Here is a 14779-nt window from a genome sequence, read left to right on the forward strand (position 1 = left end):
GGGACCATAACCCTGGTGACTATTTATAGTCTCCTTAGTCTAATGCGCCCATCATGCATTAGAAACCTAATGGGTATCTACACTTAGATAATAGACTGACCCATACTTTTTAAGACGTAAATAAGCCCATATTTAATATACCGCAGTGGATCACTTTATATTTGGGCTTAACTTAATAGATAGCACATAAATACAATTATTACCGAATTAATAATTTGTCCACATAGATCGTATTTAGGCCCATAATTCTTACAATCTCCCACTTGGGCCAAATAGATCCATATATGTGTGACACCTCATAATTGTATTTACAATAACCATAGTGAGCTCAAAAATGCTATCAAACAATCCAACCGTCTTAAGCAATTCGGTCCATCAATCATACCAACATAGGATCAAAGCGGCCTTTGCTCCAGTTTGTCGTAGCAGGACCCTCAATGGTCACATATGTCAATATAACCAACGACATGAATCGATTATGGGAGTGCAGCATGAAAATAGCATCCGAATGTGATCCCTATATGCATATTTTCAACTGGTCCACCTTAGTGAGATCAACCAAAATAAGACAGAGTGAAACTGTAAACCTAAAACTGAAAACCTTATTTCTGCAGAACTTAATAACCGTAAACTTTAATGTGTCTAACATGACAAACTCTCACTTAAATCGAATTTCCTTAAAATGAAACACCCATTTGAGCAATTAGCTCAAGAAAGACCGTGGGTGGTAATTCCTTAGTAAGCGGATCCGCAAAATGGAGTTTGCATCAACATGTATAATTGACACCTTTTCACTCTGAATTGTTTCTTAAACAATACATCACTTATATTGTTATTAGAAACTTTACAGTTGTACATTTGTCGCAAAATAACTTAAATGGTCTTTCAATACCATCTCGAATTTGCGACCTCATGACAAATGTTCATAACCAACTAGAGTCGAAATACCAAATGATCTCAACTGAATCGATCTCCTATAAATAATGTTTTGTTCCAAATATAAATGACCAACAATATATTTGTCGCCCTTAGTGGATCCAAGATCCAAATCCGTATTGCCTTAATATCTGTCCAACAAACTTTAGAATGTATGCAATATCCGAACGCATACAAGCTAAATATATACCATAATACTTAAACACATTAAATATTTCCTGAGGCACATGAATTTAAGCATTAATGAATTTTTCTGAATATTTTCCTTAGGGCATTTGAGACTAATTTGTCTCCTTTACTGAAAGGGTATTAACTAGAAATATTTACTTACTCCCACTTAATCTTGAGTATCTACTATCATCTACCCATTCATCTAAAACAAATAAGATGACAGCAAGGCAGATTTGTAATCTTTATGACGGAAAACCTTACTTAAGCTTTATTGGATGAATTTCCTTATTGCGGAAAATCTACTTTGACTCTATTGAATCAAAGTTCTAGTTACTGCACTGAATAGTTTCATCAATGTCACCATTGCAAAACAAACCTTTAACATTCATCCAATATAACCAAAAAACCGAATATGCCCAAAAGTCCTTATAGTCAATACCGACACGATGATCCTGATTGTCACATTACCTTTTACACCCTTCTTGGTAACAAATGAATATTTGAAACCAATATATTTCACAACTTTAGGTAATGGAACAAAGTCCAAATATCATCATTCCTAAAATGACTTATTTTCTTTATGGCATTAATCCACTTATATGAGTTAGGACCTTCAATGGTTTGGCAAAAGGAGATTAAATCATCTTTACCATTCCATTATCTAACTCTTATTACAACTAGTTAATCCGTCACTACATTGTTGTCCATTTTTATCCATATAGGAAAACAATGTAATTAATGTAGTTGTATTTACCTTATTATGTGGATCTTCTAATGAATTGGTTATTGAGATATTTGAGTTTGTTTAACTAAATTGATCTTATAATCATGTATAAGGAGACTTAAAACAATGTCAATTACCTTTTCTCCCACTCAAACTCAATATTCTCAATGAACCCCTTAATTTCCATCTTAAATAGCTTTATTGTGGGATCATTACTTTATTACCCTTAAAACTTTAAGTACTATCCAACAAAATAGTCATTGACTATCCTTAAATCCAACTATTAATCTTATGACTTTTAAACCTCAACCTTAATTAGTTGGACATACCGGATGTGTACATTATTTACACTATGATTAAATAGTCAATGGTATTGTTAGAAATTTATCCAGAGATAGCTGCAATCTTAAGAACTTATAACTAGAGTAATATGGAAAAGAGTATGATAATTACACTCCTTACCAAGCCTTAGGATCTTGTTTGTATACATACTACACCATCCATATTAAGAATCCTCATATGGTGTAATATAATATCAAATACAAGATCAAACTCCTCTAGAAATTCTTTAAAATAACCTTGACGTCGTGATCCTTAATAGTCATTTGCCAAAGTATTAACACTTAGATCAAAGATGACATAATTATTCCTTTACTGAGTAAAATAACTTAGTTAAATATGTACTAAAAACATCAAGAAATTAAAACTTCTGACAAATGAGATTTAGATATTCATGCCTAAACTCCGTCTACAAATTAACATAATAATATAAACCATTAATACTTAAGTATAAAATGGTTCACTTATCCATATATGTTAATAGTAAGACATCTGAAATCACTTCATATCTAATCTTCCTTTAGTATGTCTTTATCCCCTTAAATTTGAATATCCGAAGTAAAGGGACTAACAATTTCATTTTGACACAAAACTTTAATTTTCCTCTTAATGTGTCATGCCGTAAAGAATTGTAGTTTCTTTTCTTCTTTATATCCACTGAACTTGAATGCAAGCTTACTTGAAAGAGACTAAAATCTAAACTATATAAAGCTATCAACAATGATGGATTCGTCATTATTTGAATTTGGAAAACACAAAATTAATTATTTCTCAATGGACAAAGAACCAAATTTACCCATATGAAAAATATCCGAATTCCACCTAAGGTGGTACCAAAAAGAATTTTCCAAATTCAAATAAAGCAACAAGTCATTAATGATAACTAAATCAGTTGACTGTCTCAAATAACTTAGATGATGACATGCCCCAAATAGATGAATCTTTCATCATCAATTGGCTTGTAACATCTCAATTATACTTGCATCAATATACTTATGTGGGTGGAAAAACCAAATTCACCCACCAAACATGATTGGATATAAAAATTAACCTTAGACAAACTGAATGAGAAGTTTAACTTTATCGACAAGCCAAGCATTAAAACTGGTACTAGATTTTCCTTATGTGTCCAAACTCTTAACAAACTAACGACTAAAAAGTCTAACCTTATGTTTGTTGTTATTTCTTTGAGTTTGACTTTTGCAGCTTCTTAATTAACTGAATTAACTTAACCGAATTAACTGAAACAATGCCCTTAGATATATCCCTAAATTCGAATAATCACTAAACTCATGCATTTTGAATGTAATAATTCTCAAAGTTACATACCTTAGTCCTTACGATAACTTTTACCTTATGAGAAGCAGAATTATACATTCTTAAAGCAAGGTAAGATCAAAGCAACCAGAGATAAAATTCACATTCTCTTACCATTCATTTAATAAATAGTTTCATCCGAATTGAGAATGTAGCTGAAATGACAGATATAATAACCATAAATGTCCAAAGAATGAACAAAACAACATCCTTATATTTTGAATAAATTCAAATAATTAAAGTGTCTTTCCGAAATTAATATTTAGTTAGTGAACATAAATATTAACTAGTTAAAGACATCACTCTTTAGTAATTGTAATCAAATATTGACGATAAGCTCACGTCGAACACTAAGCCTTCCTTTGGGCCGACTCAATATTCACATGAAAATCCGAATAATCGTCACATATTTATTACCCTACGTGTATATAATTCTGCCAAATAATGGTCTTCCTTTGGGCCGACCATTATTCGCATGAATTACGCACACTAAACTGAAAATTTGAATTTATTCACCCTAACAAACAGTATGGGCATAATCCTTATGAGTGTCATAAACATAACGACACTCCCTTAACTTGATTTTCAGATTCAAATATTGGCATCCCCATCAACACAAGACACCTAACACAACATTAAGTTTAGTCTTTGGACATAAAATTAACTTGTAAGTGGTCATCTTGGTGTAGTGATCAAGTATTAACAATAAATTCCTGTCAAACATTAAGTCTTCCTTTGGGCCGACTTAATATTCATATGGAAACCTTACAATTGTTACATACTTACCACCACAAGCATGATTGAATTTCGGCCAAATAATAGCCTTCCTTTGGGCCGGCCATTATCCGCATGAAACTCAATCACACACTGTAGTCATAATATTCTAAATCATTCAACTTACACAATAAAGGTTACTTTGGCAACTTATTGTGTCGATCAAACAACCTAAAATATTAGACCCGTTATTATAAATCCGATTGGCCAATTATTAAATCTGAAAACACAAGTCCTTAATTGACAAGTGACTTAACCTTTAGTGATAATATACAAAACTATATCAAAATAGTTCCTTAGTCATATAAGTTGGTCAATTTTGACAAACTATACATTTATAACTTTATACTTCACTTGTCATACCTTAAGAAATTTACTTGCAAGACAATAAACAAGTAAATCCAATATTATTGAATTCATGTGTGAGTGTTACTCCAACAATATTGAAAACTGTATAGTCTTAAACCCAAGATCCAAATTCGGAGCAGCAATTCCACTCATACACGATATATGCGAAAAAAAGTAACCCCATGGTTCAAACATAATTTGTCATAATATAGAATAACCAACCGTGGATTTAATTATGCATAACCAAAATGATTTGATGAAGACCATTGAAACAGAAAACATACAATGATGCATGCTTTCACAGTAATCATCCATAAGAAACAAAATCAACATGGCATAAACTTTAAATATAAGTTGGATCGTAATCACATAAAATTAAGCAAGATGATTCATCACCTCATAATTGTCCCGGAGCTAAAACAGCAAAATTGAGGATTTGAGGTATTGCATAAATATCACCTTGTTACCATATTGTGACTCAAGTTTCTAGAATATCACACAATAAAGCAACTAACATAATTGTCCAACCAACACAAGATCGTGCCATATGCTCTAATCTTAGTACGAAATACCTCGCAATAAAGGCTTTTATTACCATGTTAATTAGTTTACTAATCCACAATAGAAATAACATGATCGAGGGAATCTATTGCCCTAATCACATAAGCAGGGACATAAGACTTAAATGTGCTAATTAATGGTGTACCCATCTCAATGCTAAAGCCAAATTACTTAACCCAATGCTTAATCCAAAATATGATGTACCCCATTAATCCATAATGGTGCACCAAAACATTACGTGGGAAACCAAAGAATAGCACACACCATACCAAACAAAAGTTTTAATCGAAGAAGATAAAAAATACAAAACAATGCAACATGTGCCGGTACGGTGATGTTAGAAAACCTACTAAACCCTAATTATCTTAAACCAGATTATGCTCGAACAATTGCCAGAATATCGGTACAACGTATTGAATTCGATAATCATACCATCCCAAATAATTTAATATGAAGGTGGCTCTGATACCACTTGTTAGATTTAATCCGAATTGAGACCATAAACTCCATACTAAATTATTCGGTAAATACTAGATGCGGAAGCGTACCTGATTACATGATGAAAGGTTGGGATGAACCATCTGAAGGGACGGTCTTCGGATTAGGTCTTCTAGTAGACACACATACCAATAGGGATCTCTCTACTGATGGGATGCGGGGAGATTAGGTTATTGTGTGCTACCAGGGACCATAACCCTGGTGACTATTTATAGTCTCCTTAGTCTAATGCGCCCATCATGCATTAGAAACCTAATGGGTATCTACACTTAGATAATAGACTGACCCATACTTTTTAAGACGTAAATAAGCCCATATTTAATATACCGCAGTGGATCACTTTATATTTGGGCTTAACTTAATAGATAGCACATAAATACAATTATTACCGAATTAATAATTTGTCCACATAGATCGTATTTAGGCCCATAATTCTTACAAGTTGATCTATTAAATCGACGCTTAACCATTCCAGTTACCCATTTAACTCACTCATTTAGCCAATAGGCCTGTATTATTTATTAACCAACTCTATAATATATGAACCTACCTAGCAAGTAGCAATTCATGAAATTTTCGTTATGGTTTTATGCTTCATAATAGAGGTTTTTAATAGTAGTTCGTGCTTACTACATGTAATTTTTAATACCACTCATGAAGAATGGTATCACGACGTTAATGAGTAAGAATGAAGGTCAAATAATGATTATTTGAGGAGAAAGAAAGATAAGGAGAGTTGGATAAGGTAGCGATGGAAAACATGTAAAATATTTAGGGGTATAATATATTATATGAAAAAGGCAGGTGTATAACTTAGAAAATCCGAAAATTTAATTTCGCAAATTACTAATATATAAAACTAAAATATTTATATTTATTAACAAATCATCTTTCATAAAATATTATTTTTTAACCAAAAAGTTATATTTACATGTCGCAAAATATGGTTGAGGTTCTGTCTTAAAAGAGTGTGTGAAAGAAAACGGGAAGAAAATAAAATAAATGTAGGGAGTGCATTATTTGTAAACAACTTTTTTAATTCAATTAGGGGTGTTTAGTAAACGATATATTGGGGCCGATTTTTAGGGTTTTAGCATGTTTGACCAATCAATATGCTAATTTTAGGCTTTGGTAAACAACATATTGAAACAACATATTTGGGGTCAATATGTTGTTTTACAGTATGCTGCTTATCCCAGCATATTGGTTAGCATAGTGTAAAATAGGAAATTTTATTCCATTTTACAAAGAAAATTAACAATCTACTAATCCGTAATCTGCCAATTACCAAACACTCAAATTAATTATGCTAATTATAATACGTTAGTCAAACCTTCTGATAAAATCTGCTATTTATAATCTGCTTTTACAACCTGCTTATGCTGAAATTAATCTGTTGTTTACCAAACAGAGCCTAAGAGCAACTTCAATGGTTGCATTTAAGGACCTGCTTGTAAATAATTTTAAAATTATCAAACAATATGCTCATCATTGAAATACAAAAATACGTTTTCGCTTGCAAGCAGATACGAAGTATAAGTCAAGCTATAAAAAATAAAAAAATATTTTATATTACGATATTTATTTGTAATAAGATCATACGATTCTATACCATGAATAAATCATAGGATTATGATAAGTTAAATTTTTTTAATGTAACCGAAGAATCGTAGAATAAAATTGGTATTATGATTTCCCTCAAAAAAAATTGATATTATGATAACTACGAATATTACTTATCATACGAAAACAATATAAATGTTTTCCGTTCAAAGACGAAACCACTACGATGTCACACCTCCCAATTGATCATTATATCGCACGAATTTAAGGCAAATTCTCATTTCATACACAGTGATGTCAGTTTGAAATTACGATGAATAAAATGTAATAATTTTACGATAAAAAATGAAACATTTCCTTATAAAAAGTTACTATTAGTTAGTTTATTGTCATAAAGTAACAATTTTAATTATAATTTTTTATCATTAAAAGGTCACTTTTACTAAAAAAACAGTAACATTTTCTCATTCTAAATTAAAACCATCTTAAAGAAAACTTGCTATAAATTTAATGTCCATCATAATTGCACATAATGCCTTTTTACCTCCAAAAGAAAATATTGGAGTACAAGTTTCTTCAGACAAACAAATTCATAAGTCAATTTTTTCATTTATTAAGAAAAAATAATGAGGTTATCAAAATATAAATACAGAAAGATGAAGAGGACCTCAGAGCAAGTAGAAGTGTAGAACCAACGAAATGTTAAATGTAGTTCGAAACGGAACCGAAATTCGCGCCAGCAATCATGTGCCGCGTTCTTTGTTGTGTCTGTTGCCTCGCCTCCTACAATCATCACTATGCCCACTCTTGAGAATTATTAGCAACAGTTGTGATATTAGGTGCTGTTTGGCCAAGTTTTATAAGTGTATTTATAACTAAAAAAATAGAAATTAGGTCAACACTAGGGGGTGTTTGGTTCACCCAATATAGGTATGAGGTATGGGTTTGGAATGAACCAAACCCATACCATGTGTTTGGTTGACAAAATTGAAGGTTTGATACTCATACCTCAAACCCATGAGGTATGGGTTTCTCATACCCAGGGTGGGGGTGGGTATGAGATTGATACCCATGGTATCAAATTACAAATATTAAAAAGTGATAAAAAAAATTGTAAAAAAATCATTTTATATATTTATTTGATTAAATTTTCTCTACATGATTTAATAGTATAAAAATTATTATTAAAAATATTGTATTTTGAAGAGTTTTTAGCTTTGATTAATTTCTAACCCCATACCCCCAAAATTGAACCAAACACAAGGTATGAGGTATCAAGTTCCAACCCGATACCACCCAGGTATGATTCCCGATTCCAAACTCATACCCACGCGTGAACCAAACACCCCTTAAATTAGATGGATGTAAAACTACTTTTGAAAAGTTAAAACTTTAAAAAAAAGCCACTTAAAGCAGAAGCTGCAAATACCTACTTCTACTTCTACTTCTCACAATCTCTACTAGATGGGCAATTATTTTGGTTTTTTATTGTTTGTACTCTATAATTATAATATTTTTCACTCTATTATTGCCTATTTTTTGTTAATCGGCTGCTTCTAATTGTACGTTCTTTAAGTCATGTGGCATTGATTATTGGTCGCATTACCGAAGATGTCCTAGTCTAGTGGTTAAGACGGAGGTATTGTGGACAATAGATCACAGGTTCGATTCCCCTCCCCTCTATTGTAATGCGACCAAGTGCGCGCTTCATTCGACCAAAAAAAAAAAAATATTGCTTATGATTTGTCTTATGATATTTTTTAAATATAGGCTCAATATTAATTATATAAAAAGGAAAAATAATTTACGGTTTGAGATGAAAAGAGTATGAGACGATCCTTTCAATAATGTATAAGACCGTCTTTCAGTGTGAGACGATCCTTTATATGTAAAAATTGAATGTTTGGCTTATAAAAGTAATAATTGTTTTATAATTATTTTTTCGTTGGCTAAGTACGTAGTAATTGTTTTGTAGTTCAAGTACCCACCAATATAAATGCTTAATTTATTTTGTTTATAGTTTGACTAATTGATTATATTTGTAGGTGAGTTTCATAATCTTGCAAAGTTGATATTGCAACTTTCTAATCGAGGAGATAACATCGGCTATGAATATCATGATTATGATTTATGAGTATTACACAGTATAAAAATTGCGGTTGTAACTATGACATTACATAATTTTTATTAGAAAAAACGCGCTTAAAGGTGAAAAGTTTGACAAGTGTGGCGCAGACCTAAATTATATAGTAAACAAAAAAAAAATCAAAAAAGTCAAATAAAAGCAATTAGGCCAAACACATCAAATTGAGAAAAAACTATTTTTACAAAAGTTAGGCCAAACAATCACAACTTTTTCAAGAAGTAGTTTGTGAAAAAACTCATTTTAAAAAGTAAAAACTCTTTTAGGTAAACTTGGCCAAACAACACCTTAAATTCCCCTCTCAATTTATGGTAAGCTACTATAGAACCATTTTACAAAAGGTAGAGAAACACTTTTAACAATATTAGTATTAGGCTCTCTTGTTGCCCGACTCTCTACCTCATGCTACCCGAATAGCTGAGTCCCACGTTCGCATAATTGGCTAAAAGTTAATGTTGATTAAGCTTTCTCCCCCTCCTTCTCCTTTAGTAGTATTGGATGGATCTGATGTGCGAAATAGTGGTGGGCCTGGTGGCTCTTGGGTTTGGCCGGGATGGTCTACTCGTTTGTTTGTCCCTAACCCATTCATTTGTGAGGTTCTCGCTATTAGAGAAGGGTTGAGTACTTGTGTGTCACTAGTTTGTCCACGGATAATGTCTTGATTGCTTCGGATTGTCTTAATGTTGTCAATGCTCTTCTAAGGAAGGATCCCCCGGAAGGATCCCCCTTGTGCTCCTTGTGCTAATATTATTCTTGAGTGTATTAAGGGAACAATTAAAGGACTTGTAAGATAGTATAATGACATGATTATTATTGATGAATCGGTTACATTATATAGTAGACCGTCTTGAAGGATACCCCAAGAATATTTCTAAAATATTCTATAGCATAGTATGATATCCATAATATACTCTTATCTAATATAATACTCTTACATTAGATAATATACTCTTATCTAATATATTGATGAATGATAAAGAATAAAAAGGTTACGGCCTCTAGGGTTTCCTGTAAGGATTTTCGTCTAATTCTCGTCTTTAGTTTCTCCTCTCAATCGAGGCCTCCTCGACGTGTTCTCTATCGTAGGCGACGGTTTTCGTTTCCTTTTTCTATTTTTTCCTTTCGTTTCTGCCTCGTTTTGGTTCGTTTGGTTTTTTCTTTTTGCCCTAATGGCGAGTTTGAGCTATATAGGGCGTCGTGAAGGAAAACAACCTTTCTTTGATAATGATGAAGATGGGGCAGCAGGCTTTGTATGGGATGTGGGTGACGATGTCTAGGAGAAACAACGATCTGATTTGATGTTGGCAGGTCGATTGTGGACATCGAAATCGATCAACGTGCGTGCGGCCATTGACACAATGGTCAAACTCTGGAACCCTAAAGGCTCAATCCCAGGTAATATTATCGATACAAAAGATAAAATTTTTGCTTTTCGATTCTCTGATGAATGGGATAAGAATAGGGTGGTCGAAGGACAGCCTTGGCATTTCGACAGATTTATGTGGTGTTTTGGGGAACCGTGTATCACGGGTAAATTAACTTACACGCCCCTTTTCCTTGTTCCCCTTTGGGTGCGCATTTACGATTTACCTATTAGAGGGAGGTCAAATGAAGCCAATATCAGGAATTTGGGGCAACAACTGGGAAAATTCGTTTGTTTGGATGTTATCCCAAATCCAGAGTTGGAAAGAGCGGTGCGTATCAGGGTTATACATGATGTGCGAAAGCCCATGAAAATATGTGTTAAGGTGCGGATGTCAGGTGGAAGTGCGGCTGCAACAGAGTTCAAAGTTAAGTTTGAAAGGTTACCCACCTTTTGTTATGGGTGTGAGGTCCTTATGAGGATGGGGAGCTTAAGTATGGGGAATAGTTGAGGGCATCTCCGTGGAAGGTATCAAAAACAGTTATCGATCCACCGAGGAAGGCAGCTAGATCTTTAATAGTTGAGTTCGATGAAGAACAGCGCAAGAGGGAGGAGGAGGTTTTAGAGCAGATGATAGAAAAGCTCCAGAAGATTGCGGTTACACATGCTTTGAAGCGTGTTGATACTACTTCAGTTGTTCTGGGGGAAGGGGGAGGAGTCATGGAGGAGTCTATTCAGGAGCAGGGGAAGACAAGAGGGGTGGTGGAAGGGATAGGTGCAGTGATGGAGCTAAGGAGCAGCGGGGGCTAATGGGCGAATGATGGGGGAGGGGTGGAGCACATGGTAAGCGAAGAGGGGGAGTCTGTTCACATTGATAGGGGTGGTGGACTGGAGGAGAATGGGGGAATATCGGTGTATGAGGGCAGAAAGTGGATAAAGATTGATGGGGACAAGGCGGGCGTGAGCGGTGAAGGGGCAGTTATTGCTAAAGTCGATATGAAGGGGTCGAAGAGGGCTAGGGAGGGAGCTGAGAGGGCGATGGGTAACATAGCAAAGAAATCTCTTATTAATATGGGTGTGTTTTCACCTGAGGCGGAGGTTGAGGGAGCTCAACCCCGCGGGGCCCAATGAGTCTTTTAAGCCTTAACTGCAGGGGGCTGGGTAACCCCCGATGCAGTAGGCGCGCTTCATAATCTTATACGGAGAGAGGCCCATTCGTTGGTCTTCCTTTGTGAGACCAAACTCAGTAGTGTAGAGATGAGACGGGTTAGAGCTAGTTTAGTTGATTATGATGGTATGGAGGTCGATTGTATATGTAGGACTGGAGGCTTAGCTTTTTTATGGAGAGAGGATGTACAATGCGTGTTTCGTTCTGCTTCCACTCACTATATGGACTTTGATGTGATCATTAATGGGATAGGCTCGAGAATTACGGGATCTTATGGTTCGTCAGCACTGTAACACCCCCATACTCCAAGTGCCTTACCAGGACCACTCAGGTATGAGGACATTACCATCTCGGTTACCCGAGGCAATGATAATAAAAAAACAATGAAGAAACAACGTTTAAGTATAAATACTTAGTGAAGAGTTACAATTCTCAAAACCAAACCAAAATGCAATACATGTTCTCAACTGACTGTTCTAACTGAAATGTAAATAACTAATAAGCTACAGCGGAAGACTCCTATCATCATGTCGTGGCCATCCCAGCTATCCCAATACTCATCTCAATACCTGCTCAATATCTGCTCACCATCCCCGAATGGATCACCGCAGGTTTACAAAACAACACCGGGGTCAGTACTAATCACACAATTCAATATATACCAACAATAAGATAAACAGACAGCTTAACTATCACACACACACAATCACGCCAAATCCAATCATCTCAATAACTGACTGTCCACTGGACCAGCCCTGCCAGTGAGGGACCGCAGCCGTACCCACCAAATCCCCGCTCCACATAGTGAGCGATAACCCTGTCCATTAATGTGTACATCCCTTCTGTGGCGGGTTCCACAGAAGGCGAAACTAGGGCGTGAAGCCACTCCCGCAAGTGACCCCACTCAGCCGAGGCCACGCCTCGCGAACCATAAACAACGATCACAACCACAATCACAACCACAATTACTATATCAAACAACCAAACACAACACATCAACCAATATCCCATTATGGGACTAATACTGAGTAGGAAATCCTACCTGGTAAGCACACAATCAGACGGTCTCTACTGCTGAATCAAAAAGCTTCCTCTATGAACCCTCCTCCTATCATACAACACATAAAGGCTACCAAATCACATACTACACATAAACCCCCAAATCTCTAAATTAGGGTTTAACCAAATCAAAGGAAAGACAATAAAAAGGGTACATAGATCTTACCCTCGACGCAAGGAACTCAACGGTATAATCAACGCTAAGAACTGACCTTCCAAACTCCGGGTATTGCTAATAATGCGATTAGGATGAAGAACTTGCTTGCTTTCTCTCTTAAACAGTAATTTAGGTTTTGCAAAAGTGATTTAGAATAATGACGACAAAGCTTATATACCTTAATCGCATAATTAACAAAACCCGAGAAAACTCCCCGTAAAACCGGCTACTCGATCGAGTACCCGAGGTACTCGATCGAGTACCCCCTTACTCGATCGAGTGCCCCAGCTACTCGATCGAGTACCCAACAGGTCAGAAACTTTTCTAAAACGCAACTTACCCTTACTCGACAGAGTAAGGCCTACTCGATAGAGTACCCCAAGACTTATAAATACGGAGTATTACAGTCTTCCCTCCTTAAAAGGAACTTCGTCCCCGAAGTTCAAACCACTACTAAACAAAGGTACTCCCATGACATCCCCGACTCAACAACCATACAAAATTCAACATAAAACATGTTACTAACCCAACTCATCCCGACAAACATACCGACACAACATATAAAAGGGGTATAAAACTCTTAAAAACTGTTCGCGATCATCTCCTACCCCCCTAAAAGAAACAAGGTTACGTCCCCGTAACCATACATACCTGATCAAAAAGGAAAGGGTAACGCTCTTTCATAGCCTCCTCTGGCTCCCATGTAGCTTCCTCGGTCTCGTGGTTAGACCAAAGGATCTTGAGCAGAACTGTCTCACCACTCCTAGTCTTTCTAACCTTTCGGTCTAGAATCTGTTTAGGCACCTCAAGATATGATAAGGACTCATCTAGCTCTAAGTTCTCGGCCTCTAACACATGTGACGGGTCACTCACATACTTCCGCAGCTGCGATACATGAAACACATTATGCACTCTCTCTAATGCAGCTGGTAAAGCCAGACGATATGCAACTTCCCCAACTCGCTCTAAGATCTCATACGGCCCTATAAACTTCTGACTTAGCTTGCCTTTCTTCCCAAATCTCATAACCCCACGCATAGGAGACACTTTCAAAAGAACCTTGTCCCCAACTTGAAACTCTATGTCCCTGCGATGTAGATCTGCATAACTCTTTTGTCGATCCTGAGCTGCTCTCATCCGTTCCCTGATAATCTTAATCTGTTCCACCATCTCATGCACCATCTCTGGTCCTAAAACCGCTGCCTCAGCACTATCGTCCCAACAGATTGGACTCCTACATCTCCTCCCATATAAAGCCTCAAATGGTGCCATACCAATACTAGTGTGATAGCTGTTGTTGTAAGAAAATTCTATCAAGTCCAACCTCTGCTCCCAGCTACCACCAAAATCCATCACACAAGCTTGCAACATATCCTCAAGAGTCTTGATTGTTCTCTCAGTCTGCCCGTCTGTCGCAGGATGAAATGCTGTACTCATCTTCAAAGTTATTCCCAACGATTCCTGCAACTCCTTCCAAAACCTCGATATAAACCTCGCATCTCTGTCAGACACTATGTCCTTAGGGACTCCATGTAACTTAAGCACGTTCTTTCGATAGGCCATAGCCAATTGTGCCTTAGTCCATGTATCTTTCATTGGAATAAAGTGAGCTGACTTGGTCAGTCGATCCACTATTACCCAAATCATGTTGTTACCTT

This window comes from Silene latifolia, chromosome 6 (genome assembly GCF_048544455.1).
Source record: "Silene latifolia isolate original U9 population chromosome 6, ASM4854445v1, whole genome shotgun sequence".
Taxonomy (NCBI): domain Eukaryota; kingdom Viridiplantae; phylum Streptophyta; class Magnoliopsida; order Caryophyllales; family Caryophyllaceae; genus Silene; species Silene latifolia.